General features: G+C 39.2%; 1 long non-coding RNA gene across 1 annotated transcript in view; it reads right to left on the reverse strand.

The window, feature by feature from the left end:
• Positions 1-1,122: 1,122 nt before the first annotated feature.
• LOC122437768 overlaps positions 1,123-17,867 on the reverse strand; it is a 113,756-nt gene continuing 97,011 nt past the window's right edge. The window contains exon 3 of the long non-coding RNA XR_006268398.1: positions 1,123-1,393. This is a non-coding gene — a long non-coding RNA (uncharacterized LOC122437768). The remainder of the gene's footprint in view (positions 1,394-17,867) is intronic.

The following is a 17,867-nucleotide window of genomic DNA, read 5'->3' on the forward strand; positions in this document are numbered from 1 at the left end:
TTTGGCAATGTTCACACTCTATCTCATGTTAAATGGGTTTTACCCTCAATTTTCTGGTGACCCTTGATCTTTGATCATATTTAAAGATGGAGCACTGAAACCTGGGTAGTGGGTGGTAAGGATTTTACCTTCACTGATTGGACAGGGATGCAGCTATTTTTTGGGAATTCTAAACCATCAGGATCTGTTGGTTTTTCTCTTGGGTTGACCGTCCCCCAGAGAAGAATTCTGCAAACTCCTGCCTAGGGTGTGTAAGCCTCTTGATCAACATTTTTTAGAGCTGTGTAGGCTATAGGAAGGAATCATTTTACCCATCTAATACATAGATTTACCTTGTTTTCAGGGCAGCCCTCTACCCACAGGTGAGTCTGCTGTCCGTGATGCCAGAGTCCATCTAATTCAAAGACTTCACTTCCATCTCTGGGAGAGTAGTTGCTGCTTGGTATGGAGTATGGGTTGACAAGATCAAATGGAAACCCACTCCAGTATTCCTGCCTGAAAAATCCCATGGGCAGAAGAGCCTGTTGGGCTACAGTCCATGGAGTTGCAAAGAGTTGGATGCAACTGAGCAACTGAACACACACACACTAAATACACATTGAGTATGATAAGAGGACCTGACTAATTCTCATTTGGAGTTTCAATCCAATTCGCATTCAGATTCAATTTCTGGGTGTTTTGGACGTTCACAAGCAAAAGTTTACCTCCTCCTAAGCACTCTTCTGGAGAAGGAAATGGCAACCCACTCCAGTGTTCTTGCCTGGAGAATCCCAGGGACAGAGGAGCCTGGTGGGCTGCCGTCAATGGGGTATCACAGAGTTGGATACGACTGAAGCGACTTAGCAGCAGCAGCAAGCACTTTTCACTGTTGAATTAGCCTCTAGCTTTCTGTGATCTCACTATTTGCATTTTCTCTCCCACAGTGTTGTTGCCATCACTTTCTTTTCCATTCTTCTTGTCTTTTGGGGATATGTGCCTTTATTTTACTTTGGTGGATTTGCCGACGTTAATAGATGCCATGTTTTTTAAGCTTTTAAAAGACTATATTTAATGTCACATTTTATGTATGATTTTCACAAATGAATTTTAAGTCCTGCATTCCAATACTATGCAATAAATTTAGGGTGGGTAGCAGCTTAAATTGGTATGATGTTTTATACAGGTGGTATTTTTAAATGCAGTTTGGTACTGAATTATCAATATGGCATTTTTATCTGATGCATTAGAGAACTGGTTTTAATTCAGTTAAATTATGCTTGATTCTCCACAGTGACAAAGCAGGATTACATCAAAGGGTATATTCCTCCTTTCCTCCCTGCTTTCTCCCCATTGCATTGTATCCCAAATATCTTTACGTCACACGAACATGTTGTTCCCAGGCATAGTTCAGGATCTGAAAGAGAACACAGATGACAGCAAAGTAGAAAACAAGTGATCTAATGCATTGGTTGATCAGTGCCTGCCTTGCAATTAATCTCTATGTCCTTCTTATATCAGGAGTGAACTTGTGGTTGCTTCACTGGCTTCCTTTCCTCGCTGTATTCAGATTAGCTGCCATCAGGTGCCGGATGCTGTGCAAGAAAATGAGGAAGCAGGATGGAAAAGAGGTTTTCTTGACTCAATGCCTGCACTGTCTTACTAGTTGCAACCTTCTGGGGGCAGAGGAAAGATCAAGGCAAAACACTGGTGACAAGTAGAAAAGAGTTTTCCATAAGATGAATGAGATGAGACACATCTCTTTCAAATACTTCCTTCTCTTTTCTTTCCTCTTTTTAGATACAGGTGCACTGATTAGGGATAAAAAAGTTCCTCCTCAGTGCAGTCATGAAACAAGGTCTCCTACCAAGATCTTTAATTCACACTCAGAATCAGCACAGAGCACCAAGGGACCACGAATTTTATGATTCCACTCTTTTTATCAAAACTAATGAAATAATTTGGTCTTCATTTATGAGAGTCCTTTAAGTTTTTCATCATACATCCTTGTTGATGACAAAGTCTGAAACTGACATAACCAGCCTCACTGTCCTGGGAGCAGCCTTGCTCCCCGCATTAGATGCACTGTGACCCGTGCAGACACATCTCCCGCTGTGGGCAGAGGAGGCAGCCTGGAGTGCTGGACGGGACACTGCTCTGGCAGCAGATAAGCTCAAACTCTGGCTCTGCCAGTTATGAGCTGGTTGATTTTCTTTGAGTATGAATTTACACATCCTTTCAACAGAAACTGAAAGTTATTCAACTTCATTTCTTCCTTTTTTCTCCTTAGTTTCCAGAAAATTTAGAGCTAAACCATTACTCTGTTGTACCAGATGACTTACTTCAAGGAGCTGGTAGGGTCTTTTCCCTTTGCTTCTTTAGATGATCTTTACTGTGTTTGATCATTCGTGCCTCATGTTATATTTCAGTCTATTTTAAAACAAATAAAGTCATCAGGTAAGAATCAAAAATACTTTTTAAATATTGATGCTTCTATTGATGTCTCTAATCCAGGCTAACGTTTCTCTACATGGCTCTTGATGCCACTCTACTCTCCCTTTGGCAATTTTGATTGGGTAAGTAGTGTGACATGCTGATTTCAGTTCATTTTATTTACTCCTTTAACAGAAAGGTGAGTTGGTGTTGATATTTTAAAGTCTGATTTTTAAAATTGTAGAGTTTTCTGAAAATTTAATGCAAAAGGTAACATGTTTGGAGCTACAGTTTTCACTTCCTATCAGAAGAAATCAGATAAGTTCATAAAGTAAGGAATTCTCCTTAGAACTGCCAGCAAGCATTAACTTCTATTTCCTTTAAGTATACATGTAACCCATTAAGCAAGCATTTACTGCCAGAACTGTCCCCATCTCTCAGAATACAGACACAAAGAGGCAGAATTTGTTTTTGAAACATCTGGCAGCCCAGTGGGAAAAAAAAACTAATAAAAAATAAACAAGTACAATAGTGTGATAAATGCCATAGTAAAATGCTATGGGATCAAGGAGCTGAAGCCAACTCTTTCTAACAGGAACTGATCCTTGAATGCTTTTGAATATGCTTACCTTTCATAGATATCAGCTTCCCAAAGTGGCTGGGCCAACTTATTCTTTACTAGCCATGTACTTGTCTTTCAGTGGATTCCAAATCTTCACCCACTCTTGCTATTGGAAGTGTCCTCCTTTAGCCATTCTGGTAGATATGTCATATGTTGTGGTATCCATTCTGTTTTTAATTTGCATTTTCTTATGAGTAGATGTTGGTGGAGACAACAGGTAGAGAAGGGTGAGAGGAGGAAAGTGCATTACAGACAGTGAAACGCAAAGAGGACTTGAAGACTAGAGATATGATGGGTATGGGTATGCAGAGTATGGCAAGAGATGAGGCAATAGAGAAGACAAGGAGGAGTGTGAAAGGCTTAGGATAGCACACTAAACTTCCCATAGAATCACTGGAAGGTGAAACCACTAAGATATTTAAGTAGGAGAGAAATATAACCCGATCTGTAGTGAAATGATCCCTCTGACAACAGTGTGGAGGACAGATTGGAAGAAGCACTACCAGAGTAAACAGCTAGGGACGGAGACAAATTGGGCCTGGATACAGGTGATGACACCAAGAACTGTACTAAGAAGGTGGTTTTCAGAGACATTTAGCCAACAGAATTAGCAGATTGCCTGGACAAAGCAGGGGAGGAGGAGTATGGAGCCCAAGATGACACATAGGATTCTGGCCTGGTAACTAAATGCTGCTGTTGCTGCTGCTAAGTCGCTTCAGTCGTGTCGGACTCTGTGCGACCCCATAGACGGCAGCCTACCAGGCTCCCCCGTCCTGGGGATTCTCCAGGCAAGAATGCTGGAGTGGGTTGCCATTTCCTTCTCCAATGCAGGAAGGTGAGAAGTGAAAGTGAAGTCTCTCAGTTGTGTCCGACTCTTAGCGACCCCATGGACTGCAGCCTACCAGGCTCCGCCGTCCATGGGATTTTCCAGGCACGAGGACTGGAGTGGATTGCCATTGCCTTCTCTGGTAGCTAAATAGATGCTGGTAATATTTACCAGTCCAGTGGATAAAGAAAAAGAAGCAGATACAGCGCAAGATAGGATGGGAGAGAGAAGCAAAGTTCATTTTAGTTATGTTATATTTAAAGTGGGGCTTCCCTGGCAGCTCAGTTGATAAAGAATCCACCTGCAAGGCAGGAGACCCCAGTTCAATTCCTGGGTTGGGAAGATCACCCTGAGAAAGGGTAGGCTACCCACTCCAGTATTCTTGGGCTTCTCTGGTGGCTCAGACAGTAAAGGATCCACCTGCAATGTGAGAGACCTGGGATCTATCCCTGGGTTGGGAAGATCCCTTGGTGGAGGGTATGGCAACCAGCTACAGTATTCTTGCCTGGAAAATCCCCATGGACAGAGGATCCTGGTGAGCTGCAGTCTGTGGAGTCACAAAGAGTTGGACATGACTGAGCGACTAAGCAGAGAACATAGTTGAAGTGATGGCAGAACAACCAATTAGGTAGACATTTTCCCAGTACAACCCAGAAATCCTACTACTGGGCATATACCCTGGGGAAAAAGACACATGTGCCCCCATATTCATTGCAGCACTATTTATAATAGCCAGAACATGGAAGCCACCAAAATGTCCATCAACTGATGAATGAATAAAGAAGATATATGTATATATATATATATACAACATCTTCCACACACAATGGAATATTACTCAGCCATAAAAGGGAACAAAATTGGGTCATTTGTAGAGATATGGATGGACCTAGAGTTTGTCATACAGAGTGAAGTAAGTCAGAAAGAGAAAAACAAATATAATATCTTAATGCATATGACTAATCTAGAAAAATGATATAGATGAACCAATTTGTGGGGCAGGAACAGAGATTTGGACATAGAAAACAGACACAGGAGGCAAAAGTGGGGTGGAATGAATTGAGAGATTAGGACTGGCATATATACACCGCCATGTATAAGACAAATAACAGCACAGGGAGCCGACTCAGTGCTCCATGGTGACCTAGACGGGTGGACTTGGGGGCTGCGTGCAGGTGGCTGAAGGGAGGTCCAAGAGGAAAGGGATATATATACATATAGTTGATTCACTTTGTTATACGGCAGAAGCACACTGGGCTAACACATTGTAAAGCAACTATATCACAATAAAAATTAAAAGAAAAGAAAAACCCTATCCCAGAAGCCAAGCAGAGTATCCTTGGGTCTGATATTTCATCGCCTTAGAAAAGAATTAAGAGGATATTGTTTTCAAACCTTAATCCATAGGAATATCACAGCTATATTTCTAAAGGGCCAAAGGGGCCCTGAGGATTGAAAGAGGAAATAAACAAAAAGTGCCATGGCCTTTGAGAGTAGGGAAAGAGCTCCCCGAGGAAAAAACACCCTGCAGAATGAAGAGGGATGCTAGGAGGGGGATTGCTGTATGTCGCTTAGAGCAGCTGGCAGAGTCAAAAGCGAGACTGCATAGCAGAAAACAAAAGTATAAATTGCTGAGTTCTCCAGATTACATGCTGGTCACCATCATGTGTAGGGTGGTTAAAGCCACAGAGAAGGGTGAACTTACTCTAGGGTTGCTTGTAAGGTAAGAGGAGAAAAAGTCCAAGATGATGGGAAACATCAGTGTTCAGAGGTTAACAAGGGAACAAAAGGAGTCTGAAAAAAAAATTGCCCAGAGTGGCAAGAGAACCAGCAAAGTACCATGACTGGAAGCCAAGGAAGAGAGAGCTTCTAGAAGGAAGTCATCAATATGGTCAAGTGCTGGAAAGGAAAAACAAATAAGTTGAGGATTTTCTTTTTGTTTGTTTGTTTTTTAAATTTTATTTATTTATTTATTTTATTAGTTGGAGGCTAATTACTTCACAACATTTCAGTGGGTTTTGTCATACATTGATATGAATCAGCCATAGATTTACACGTATTCCCCATCCCGATCCCCCCTCCCACCTCCCTCTCCACCCGACTCCTCTGGGTCTTCCCAGTGCACCAGGCCCGAGCACTTGTCTCATGCATCCCACCTGGGCTGGTGATCTGTTTCACCATAGATAATATACATGCTATTCTTTTGAAATATCCCACCCTCACCTTCTCCCACAGAGTTCAAAAGTCTGTTCTGTATTTCAGTGTCTCTTTTCCTGTTTTGCATATAGGGTTATCATTATGAGGTACCATTACACGCCAGTCAGGATGGCTGCTATGCAAAAGTCTACAAGCAATAAATGCTGGAGAGGGTGTGGAGAAAAGGGAACCCTCTTACACTGTTGGTGGGAATGCAAACTAGTACAGCCGCGATGGAAAACAGTGTGGAGATTTCTTAAAAAACTGGAAATAGAACTGCCATATGACCCAGCAATCCCACTTCTGGGCATACACACTGAGGAAACCAGATCTGAAAGAGACACGTGCACCCCAATGTTCATCGCAGCACTGTTTATAATAGCCAGGACATGGAAGCAACCTAGATGCCCATCAGCAGATGAATGGATAAGGAAGCTGTGGTACATATACACCATGGAATATTACTCAGCCATTAAAAAGAATTCATTTGAATCAGTCCTAATGAGATGGATGAAACTGGAGCCCATTATACAGAGTGAAGTAAGCCAGAAAGATAAAGAACATTACAGCATACTAAGTTGAGGATTTTCAAGAGTCAGAAAGTCATTAAAGACTTTGCCAGACATTGAAACAAGTATACTATCAAGGGTGAAACAGACCACCAGCCCAGGTTGGATGCATGAGACAAGTGCTTGGGGCTGGTGCACTGGGGAGACCCAGAGGGATGGGATGGGGAGGGAAGTGGGAGGGGTGATCGGGATGGGGAACACATATAAATCCATGGCTGATTCATGTCAATGTATGGCAAAAACCACTACAATATTGTAAAATAATTAGCCTCCCACTAATAAAAATAAATGAAAAAAGAAAAAAAAAAGACGTTGCCAGAGCCATTTCACTAGATTGATGGGTTATAGGCTTGATTATGGGGAGCTGTAAATGAATGAGCAATGAAGAAATGAGGGAATGTTTTATATTCTTTTATGGGGTTAAATAATGAAGTGGATAAAATATAAAGTGATCTCTAAGAGGGATTACAACTTTGGGGGAGAAAATTCTCGTTTAATATGGTAGAAATTTTAGCATAGTAAAAGCCTATGGAGAAAACAGTGACAGAGAAATTGAAAAAAAGGGAAAGAGAAAAGGTTAAGGAGTGACTGAGGCATCAGAAGGAAAACCAACAAAGAGGTCAAAGGGAAGGGAAGGCTATCAACTATACCAACTGCTTTTAAAAACTCATGAAACATAAGGAGAGAAAATAGTCTGCTGTGTTTGACAACTAGGACATCAGGAATGGCTTTTTGGCGAGCGGTACAACTGAGTGTTGAAGGCAGAAGCAAAGGTGCAAGGAGCCAAGATCTGAAGAGAATTTGGGAAACTGAAAACAGAAAGTTTAAAGTTATGCTGTCAAGACGCTAGCCTGTGGTGGAAGAAAACAGGTCAATTCACTAAACCTATCACCTCCACCAGGTCCAAGGTCCCTGGCCATTGTACAGGGACCCTGCCTTGCTTACTGGATAGGGGTGGGCACTAGAAAGGTGAAGTGAACTTTATGGGCACAGGTGTCAATCGAGGTGGGACACCTAAAGTAACAACACTGACTTATTCTTGGTGGAACCTCTTCTTGAGGGAAATAAAAATTTATTCATGGTTCAATGATAGAAGCACAATACATGACTGGAAGAGATTCTTCTGTTTCTGGATAAAGGAAATATTCCCTTTTTCTTGGAGATTAATTGATCTCCCTAACAATTAGCTGTTGAAATAATGTTCAGAGATACACTCTCTGTCAGACTGCTTTCCAGAGACACATTCTCTACTAGATTGCCTTTCAGAAATCACATTTTTCCTTTTCTATATTCCTCAATATTTTGAGCCATGAATAGGAAAGCATAGTGCCAGTATGCAACCTGTGAATCAAATACTTTTGTTTACATACTCATGATCTCAGAATAGCTAAGAAATCAGTCAATACCAAAAAATAATTAGCTAAATAAGTTAATAAGCCAAATGAGTTAATAATCATTGATGAAGTCTGGCTTTTTTTGTATCAACTTACTCATTCTGTAAGTATGGACATTTATAATTATGCCCTTGAAGCTAACCAGGATTTTCAAAAGTCAAGTGTAACCATGGGTTGTGGCTTTTATTAGTCACAGCCTCCAGGAGTGTTGATTCAGCTGAGCAGGAAGCAACAGGAGGACTCACTCTGACTTAGTTGTATTCATGTGTGGGGGAAGGGCGTGGGACTGGGTAGAAGATGAATAAAAAAGAAGCAAGTAATTTTAAAAACACCTTTTACTGTGATTAAGAAAGTAGCATTTATTTTTCATTCCAGACGTGTTCAGTTTCACAATAGCTTATTAAGTTTTCTACATTCCTTTAATGATATCTGAACAGAGTAACAACAGAGAGGAAATTACTAAGCATGACTGGTAATTGGTGATAAATACTTTTGCACTGTTTAAAAATATTTAACATCCTCTGCTTTTGTTGTGCAAAAGGCTACACTGCCATCTTATTATCATTTTTTGAATGTTACAACTCAAGTTGTTGAGTGCCATGTCTAGTCTATCTAAGGTGAATGAAACAAAATCATCACTATTGAAAAAAGTCTCAAACACAAGGATAGGTTCATCAGTTTGTAGGTAACCTGCTTTTCTGAATACTTGACACCATTCTTTAAAACTATGAAGAATATAAAATTAAATTAATTTAAGAATTAAAGAAAAAGTTAAGAATTTAAATTGTAAAAATACAAACAAAAGGCAAAGCTAACTTGAGATAAAACTTTTGATCTTAAGAATCCTTTAAGATCTATCCTTCATGGATAGACAACTTTTCTTAGAGTAAGGGCTTTTGGTCCACTTTTTAAATTCTGCTTCCACCCATCTCACCCACTCTACAATTTCATACAGCACCTGATGCATATTTATTCAAGAAATATTTCTTGAGGTCAAATGTGTGCTAGGCATTTGCTAGAGGATAAGGACACAGAAATGGGTAATAAGGTACCTACTTTCTGTTGGAGGGTATAACGACCAACACCAAAAATATATAAATAAACAATTTAATGACATGTTCTATACATTAAGAGCTAGGGTTTATAGATGTTACATCAGAAATTGGTAAAAGATAGAGTACCAACTATGCAGAAACATCCAATGGGCCCAATGGGTCAGAAAAGACTTTACAAGAAGTGTCATGAGCCATATTTGATTCAAATATTCCTCACTGGGGAAAGGGATCAAACCAAGAGATGAGATGTCTAGACAATGAGATAGTTGAGAGTTCCACAATATAACTGTCTGGGCCCTGCCTTATGGCCTTCCAGCAAAGCCTGCAAACAGAAAGCCCAGCCTCCCCATACAGAGCTTGGCATCAGTATTTAGTGCCTGCTCATAAGCATGGGCACACAATCAAGAATCACCAAATATTTGAGGAAAGCCTCCAGCATGAAAGACACAATCCAAAACAAACAACCAAAAAAGCAATCTGGGGGAAAATCCAATTGAAAGAGAAATAATTTCTAAATATCAAAAGTGACATTCTTAGGAAAAATAAGAAAGGTAGAACACAAATAGGGATGGAATGCTATGAAGAAGGACAGAGACTAAAAGAAATTTAATGATATTAGAAATACAAAACTCAGTAGAAGAGTCAAATGAGAAAAGTGAGGAAGTATCCTAGGATGTAAAACTCAAGATGTTAGACTCTAGATGAGTCTCAAATCACAAGTTGTACAAAAAGAGAACAGAATAAACAAAGAAAGGAAACAATCAGTGGAAAACCTTCCAGAATTTAAAGACAAAAGTTTCAAACTATGATAATCCATGGAGGGGCCTAGCACAGCGTGGCAAAATTTCAGAATCCAGAAGAAAAGAGAAGCTTTAAAGTTTCTGGGGTAGGGGTGGGGGGTGGATTACATTCAAATAATCTAGAATCAAGATGGCATCAGACTTCCATTGCAATGCTGGTAGCAAAAAGACAATGAATGAACACTGCTCCCAAAATCTGGAGGAAAATTTACTTCAACCTAGAATTCTATACTCAGAAAAACTAATCAATCAAGTGGTAGACGGGACTAGAGTCATTTTAAGACAGACAAGGAGTCAAAACATTTACTTTTTCATCATCTTTTTGAGTTTGCTACTAGAACATACACTCCACCAAAACTAAAGAGTAAGGCAAGAAAAAGGAAAGCATGCAATACAAGAATTCTGAGATCTAACAGAAGAGGGATGTGAAGGAAACCACAAAGTGAAAGCTAATGGAAATGTCAGGACGGCAGTTAATACAAGCCTAGAGAGTACCCCGTCCAGAAGGGAGCAAAGCAAATCACACTCAAAGAAATAGTACCCTAGAAATAAAATGAGTGGGATATCTGAGCATTTAAATGTATTTATAAAAGATACAGGTTTTCCCAACAGTTTGGACAAGAAACAGAGAAATGGAAAACTAACCCAACAGATAAGGGAAATTATTAATTAAAGCAAATCAAAAAATTATACAAGAAAGAGAATTAATAGTTCATTACATGGTTCAGGTGGGAATACTGTTAACACAACCACAATAATGTGAACAATGAACACTAATCTAAGAATTATAATTGTATTGGGAAGAGAAAGAAAGGGGAGAATATGTACAATGTCTTGAGGGGTGAGAGGTGGTAAAAGAGCATGAAATATTTATTAAATACTTGTTTGCTATAATGAGAATTCAATAGAGAGGTCTAACTGGAAAAGAAAATCAGAAGAAAGCAGTATAAGGATGATACTTAGAGAAAAAGAAGCAAATACCAGAAGAAACATCTAAAAGACTAGATAGAAAGTAGTTGCCTCCAAGAAGGAGAAACGAAGATATGTGCCTACAAAAAAAAAAAAACCTGAGTTTTATTTAAAATAGAAAACTTGGAGAATTGCTATACTTCACTGAATTTCAAAGTACTAAAATGTAGTAAAATGCTCTTCTACAGTTTAGAAGTTTTTACATTGATTGAAAGAGCTATTTTGGCTTAGATATTTTTCTCATATCTCACTGTTACACATTCATAAAAAAGAAACTGTAAATTAAATAAATGTAGCCATATTATTTGTAAAATGTCCTTACAGAGAACTCTACTGAGTTCTCTCAGACTCAAACTTGTTGATCTCCATATTTTTCCAGACAGTATTTATCTCAGTGCTATTAGAGTATTAGCAATATACCGTATCTATTAAAAGAGTGCTTACTTAGACTTCCTAAGTAAACCACTTAATAATCTAATATTGTGTTTGGGTTTTCTTCCAAGCTGCTGACATCCATTCTGCAGGTTTTCATACTGTCATAACTTAATTTTACCAGGAGTTATCAATAAAAGTTTATTATAAAACAATTAAGACTCACATTCCTTCCTCAGATGGTCCTTCAATGATTACTGAATAAAACATCAGGGAGTTGCAGTTGTCCAATCATATCACCTTAAATAATAATCAAGTTTGTGCAAGAAGATAATAATCACTATGTTAGAATGACTTCTTGGCTGACAGCAAGTGGAAGACCTCATTAATTATAAGTGTATCCCAATTTCAGACATGTTAAAACATTAAAACAAAAAAAGCCTCAAAATTATCTTCAATACAGACTTTAAACTCAAGAAGAAGAGGAGGAGGATGAAGAAAAAGAGAAAGACTATTCTAACAATCCTGACAACTAAGGCAAAAGCAGTAAGAATGTAGAGAAGAATGGACACAGGTATATTTAGAAATTACAACCAACAGGTCTTGTGTGGATAGAAAGTTGAGAATGAGGGCAAAAAGGGAGTAGAGGATAACTTTCAAGACTCTTAGGTTATATATCTGGTTAGGGAGCAAAGAAAGTATTGGGCGAAATTAGTTCAGTTTTTGGATACAACAAATTTGAGGTTTCATTTGATATTCAGATAGAAATGTCCAATAGGCAATTGGACATATAAATCTGGAGCTTAATGGAGTTGCTTAGTCTGCAGATATAAAATTAGGAAACATCAATCTATAGTTTTGTTGTTATTGTTTAGTCACTAAGGCTTGTCTGACTCTTTTGCAACCCCATGGACAGAGGAGCCTGGCAGGCTATAGCTGTCCATGGGATTTCCCAAGAACACTAGAGTAGGTTGCCATTTCCTTCTCCAGGGGATCTTCCCGAACTAGTGATTGAGCCTGCATCTCCCACAATGGCAGGCAGATTCTTTACCATTGAGTAACCACAGAAGCCCTCAATCTGTGGTACTGGATGGCCCATGGACAGCCAGCCTATTAAAACAGAAATAAAATCAAAACAAACCAAAAACACAAAAATCCCCCAACAATCAGTGCTGCATTGGTTAGTATTTATAAAGTATATACAAAGAAGAGAATCTACTGTGATTAGTTTTAAAGGAAAGAGATTTATTACAGAATAATTATAGAATAATTAAGTGGCTTCCTTAGGAAAACTAATGAAAAAGACTCTCCTAAGCTTTCAATATTTGGGAATAACAATTTCCAAAGCTACATTGCTGCCATTAAAATAATCAGACATGTGTAATCAGGAAACTGTCTGCCACACCAGAAGCTATTGTTACAGCCACCTTCTCCGTAACTACCACATCATGCCCCAGAACTTTTCTAAAGGCCCTTTGCCCTGAGTCCCTCCTCTCAAACTAGCCTGAAATCTAAGTCTTATACAAATACATCTACCTGATTGGCAGAATTTAAATTATATCTAGAATTCTAGGATATTTAGAATTAGAAAATGTTTTGCTTTTTTTTTTTTTTTTTGCTGGGCAGTGGGGACTTGGAGGTTTTATTTGACTTTCTAGCTTCCATAATTAGAAGGAAGCTGGCTTGAAATGCATGATGAATGAGCCAAACCATGTTACTTACCAGGAGAATAAAAACAGAACACTGGGGAAAATGAACAATGCAAGTGTGAGAAATGAGTAAGAAAAAAGAGACAGCATGGTCAGAATGGTAAGCACAATGGTGAGCACAATACAAGCAAAGCCAGTAGAAAAAGGAATTTTTAGAAGAAAAAATGATTTAAACAAAACCCTGTCTGGTAGGAAAACATGAAGAAAAGCCAAGAAAAGGATGGAGAGAACAATGGATGTTTCCTATCGGGTCCTTCCTCAAGGACCATAGATACAGGGGAAGTCTCCCTATCTGAGGGTCTTGGGCATCTCTCACTGCCCACAAACAAGATGACATCCACATCATAATCCATGCATGGTAGAAGTGGAGTATGGCCAGGGTGACTATGTCTCTCCTCTAATCTATTTTTCATTTGTTACAAAAGTTCACAAGTAAATGAATTGTTTGGGGCAGGGTCAGCAGGACCCAATAGCCTTCACTATACTGATCATTTAGACCAATAAGTAGGTAGCTTCTGTTCTTCAAATAGGACACAGTTATGATAAAGAGATACGCAGATGCTCAAATTCTCCTTTAAGAAATTATTTGCTGCCCAGCAGCCAGGAGTATAAACAGCAAATGGCCTCCAGCTGACATCCTCTTCAGAGTCTGCGTCAATGTCAGAGCTTCCTCATCTGACCCCACACCACTGCCAAGCAGCCTGCATGCAGTGACTAACTAAAGCAGGGGTATAAAATTCTGGCCATTTTGCTCAGATGCAAGATGTATCTGATGTGCAATATTTGGTCCAGAGCTTACTTGCAAGTTCCCTGAAACTTTCTTGAGCCTGCACTGCAGTTCACTTTTCACTTCCTCTTGCTTAACCTCCTTTCCTTTCGTAGATGTTGATCTCTAATAAATACTCTGCATCCCAAACTCAGATGGGATGTAGGGAATAACAATTCCCAAAGCTACATTGCTGCCATTAAAATAATCAGACATCTGTAAAATCAGGAAACTGTCTGCCACATCAGAAGCAATTGTTACAGCCACCTTCTCCATAACCACCACATCATGCCCCCAAAACTTTTTAAAGCCCCCTTGCCTTTAAAAAGGCACTTACCATCCACATCAGCAGGTAGGGAAAATAAAGATTAAATTAATAGCAAACATGGCTATTTCCTTTAACCTTCTGAAAGAGGAAGACTTCCAGACCAGCTTTCATAAGGATGCCACCTCCCCTCTGCTTGTTAACCTGTACCCCCACCTTTCTGCCTCACTCAATTTCCCATCACCCAACACGCAGTCTCCCTTTCATGATTTCAGTTTGATGACTCAACTCACCTCCCTGAAAAAAATCCATCTCACTCCCTAGGAGACTATGCCCTCCCTAGCCTCCTCCCATATTTGCTAACATGTGTAAAGCCTCGTGACTTCAGCCAGATGCTTATTGCAAGGCTCTCCTCTGTTGGTTACCACAGGCTCCTGAAGGTGCAGATAAGAACGGCTTGGGCTCAAGCTCTGAGTCTGAGTGCATGTGAGTTCTTTAAACCTGGTTTGGAGTTTCTGCTAGGGAGAGCTGTACTTACATACATCTGACAAAGGACTTGTATCTACAATACATAGTGAACTCTTACAACTCAAAAATAAAAAAAAGTAAATAACCCAATTTTTAAAGGGTACAGGATCTTATCAGACATTTCTAAAAAGAAGATATACAAATGGCTAATATATACATGAAAAAAATGCTAGACATCATTAGCCATCAGAGAAAAATCATAATGAGATGCTATTTCATACCCATGATGATGCAATAACCAAAAGGGCAGATAAGTGTTGACCAGGATGTGAAGAAATTGGAACCATCATACACTACTGGTAGAAATGTAAAATGGTACAGCCACTTTGGAAAACATTCTGGTAAGTCCTCAAATGGTGAAACAGAGTTACCATATGACCCTGCAATTTCACATCTAGGCATATACTCAAGAAAAAAGAAAATATATATTTACAGAAAATCTTGTACATGAATGCTCACACTAGCATTATTCAAAAGAGGATTTGTCCAATCCAAATGGCTTGCATCAAGTGATGAATGGATGAAAATATGAGTTATAATCATATATTGGAATACTATTCAATCAGAAAAAGGAATAAAATACTGATACATGCTAAAATATGGATGAACCATGAAGCATTAAGTTAAAGAAACCAGTCATAAAGGGTCACATACTGTATGATTCCAATTATATGAAATTCCTCAAATAGGCAAATCTATAGAAAAAGAAATAGATTAGTGGTTTCCTAGAAATTGGGTTTTGGGAGAACTGATGGAGTGGTGGCCAAGGGGTTTCTTTGTGTGGTGATAAAAATTTTTTCAAAACTGATTGTGGTGATGGCTATGCAACTCTGAATATACTAAAACCCACAAAACCATACTTTAAATGACATGTAAATTATATTTCAATAAGGATTTTTTTAACAGTGAATTTCCAAAACTGAATATAATAAGTGAGAGAGGTTGCCAGTCTAAATAAGTTCACTGGTTGGGGTAAAAAAAGAAAATTGACAAAATTCCCAACTGAAAATCTTTGCTTTCTCACTGAAAGAGAAGGCAAACGCATCTACTAAGGAGTTTTAATACATCCAAGGTAAAGACTACCAAGGTGGTCCAGTTCCTTGAAATCAACTTCCAAGGTCTATCATGAAAGAGGGTAGCTGAGGTGAAGTGGGGAAAGAACTGGTGGAGACTCAGGAAGTCCCTTACTACACATCTACTTATTGGACTGAATCAAAGAATTACTTCCTTGCTAGCACTTTATGAGTCAGCATTAAGGTATCAATATAATCTTTAAAATCTTAGAAATTATCACAGCATTTATTCTAGGCAATTTTCATTTTTATTCTACTCAATTCAGGGATAGTTGTATGAGCTCAAATGGAGACCATACTCAAGTTACCTTTCATCTATGGAAGAGGAAAAAAAAAAAAAGATTTTTCAAGTACATTGTAATTGCATTAATCACATTAAAAGCTACTGAGAAGAAAATGTAACAGAAAACCTGACTCCATATTTGATCTATTCCTTTAGTTCCAACCTTTGTGCTCTGCAACTGTGCTTAGTCATGCTGGCTCTGCATTTTTGAACAGGAATGTTGCCTAGAGCCTGACATATACATAATAGCCCTTTGTCAAGACTCTGTCTCCCAGGCATGATCTTTTAAGGTATAACACTTTTCATTCATATAGAGATTAAAAGTTACAGACTGGTAAGTAACATTTGTCTTATTGGAGGTTTACAAAAACACTGTGACCTGACCCACTTGGACCCCTGTAAGAATAAAGGATTATCACACTCCCTTTGGGGTCTGGCTAGTACTAAGAAGTCTGCAACAACCTGCCATACCTCCTCCCCTTTTAGTATAAAAGAAGCCTGAATTCTAACTCAGGTAAGATGGTTCTTTGGGATGATACTCTGCCATCTTCTTGGTATGCTGACTTTCCAAATAGAGTCACTATTCTTTGCCCCAACACCTCATTTCTCCATTTATAGACCTGTCATGCAATGAGCAGTACAAGCTTGGACTCTGTAACATGAACTTTCAGAAATTTAGAAGAAAACAATGAACATTCAGAATAATTAATAAAATACTAAACGCCTTTATCTACTGATTGAAGAAATTTCCCTAAAGCCCTTTTTCTTTGCAGTTCCAAGGTCAACAGAATCTGGGAACTCTGAAGGCACTCCCTCCTCACCCCACTCTGATGCAGACCTTCTCAGGTCCCAGTCGATCTCCCTATGATCAGACAATTTTCTTTCTATAAAGGTCACCAGTCTCACCTGCGGGGGTCCCTATATATCCCTATCTCTAAATAAAGTTTGGAGTTGATATAATCTCCACACCTACCTTGCCCCGCAAATCAGCCTCCCCTTACTAACACAAACACACAATGACAATCAGCAGTCAAGGCCAGAAATGGAAACCAATCTTGTTGTATTAAGCACTAAGGAATTTAATAAAGGAATTAGGTGTCTGCAAGGTAACTAGAATGGCTGGAGGAGCAGGCTGTAGGGTGGGCCTTCAGAAATAACCCCCAGAACAATGCAAAACTGACAAACCAGGCAACTGGTAGCTTGCAACAATCAGGATGGTGAGCAATCTGTAGGCGGACACTGGATGGAACTACTGAGTTCATAAATCATATGGTTCACAAGCAAAGCTGTGATGCAGGGATCAGACAAGGAGGATGAGGAAGCTATGGCTGCCACACAATTGCCTCTCCACACCCATGAAACTAGTGGCTGGGTACTAGAACCACTTCAGAAAATGCCCCCGAGATCTTGTTCACCAGCAGAAAATCAGCCAAATAGTAGAAGGAAGATGGCTTCTACTTCACTTCTGCTTTCGACATGTAAAGCAATATGTACATAATAAAATCCATCCAGAAGAGTCAAGCAAATGTAGTTTCCTGCTTTCCAGTCTCGGCAGTACAGGAAACCACCTAAACATGATGGAAATAGATACTGAATACCAGTCAGCTATATCCAACACACACACACACACACACAATCCATGATAACAATATTACAACCCCTTTCATTATGTGAATTTTTCAATAACACTTGCAGAAAACAAAACAGGAATAATAAGAAACAAGGAGAATTTCACATAAGCTTCAGTTCTGGCCTCTACAGTTCCTGGTTACTGATTTTCCCTAAGAGATTATATAGATGTCTGATGGGGCAGCTCTGTGCTTTTAATCCTCTTGAGGTCCAGGCTCACCAAGGCTCTCTGATACTCTGTAATAAAGAGTCTTGACTTAATTTTTGATGATTTGAGGTTGACAGCTTTCAAGCCCTGCCATGCCTCCTTCCCCTTATACCTCCCCAATCTGGGCAAGGTGATAAAAACAGACTAGGTGCTCCCACCTTTGGCAGTGTTAGGAAGTTCGAACCTGGTAAATC

Source organism: Cervus canadensis, chromosome 3, assembly GCF_019320065.1.
Source record: "Cervus canadensis isolate Bull #8, Minnesota chromosome 3, ASM1932006v1, whole genome shotgun sequence".
Lineage (NCBI taxonomy): Eukaryota > Metazoa > Chordata > Mammalia > Artiodactyla > Cervidae > Cervus > Cervus canadensis.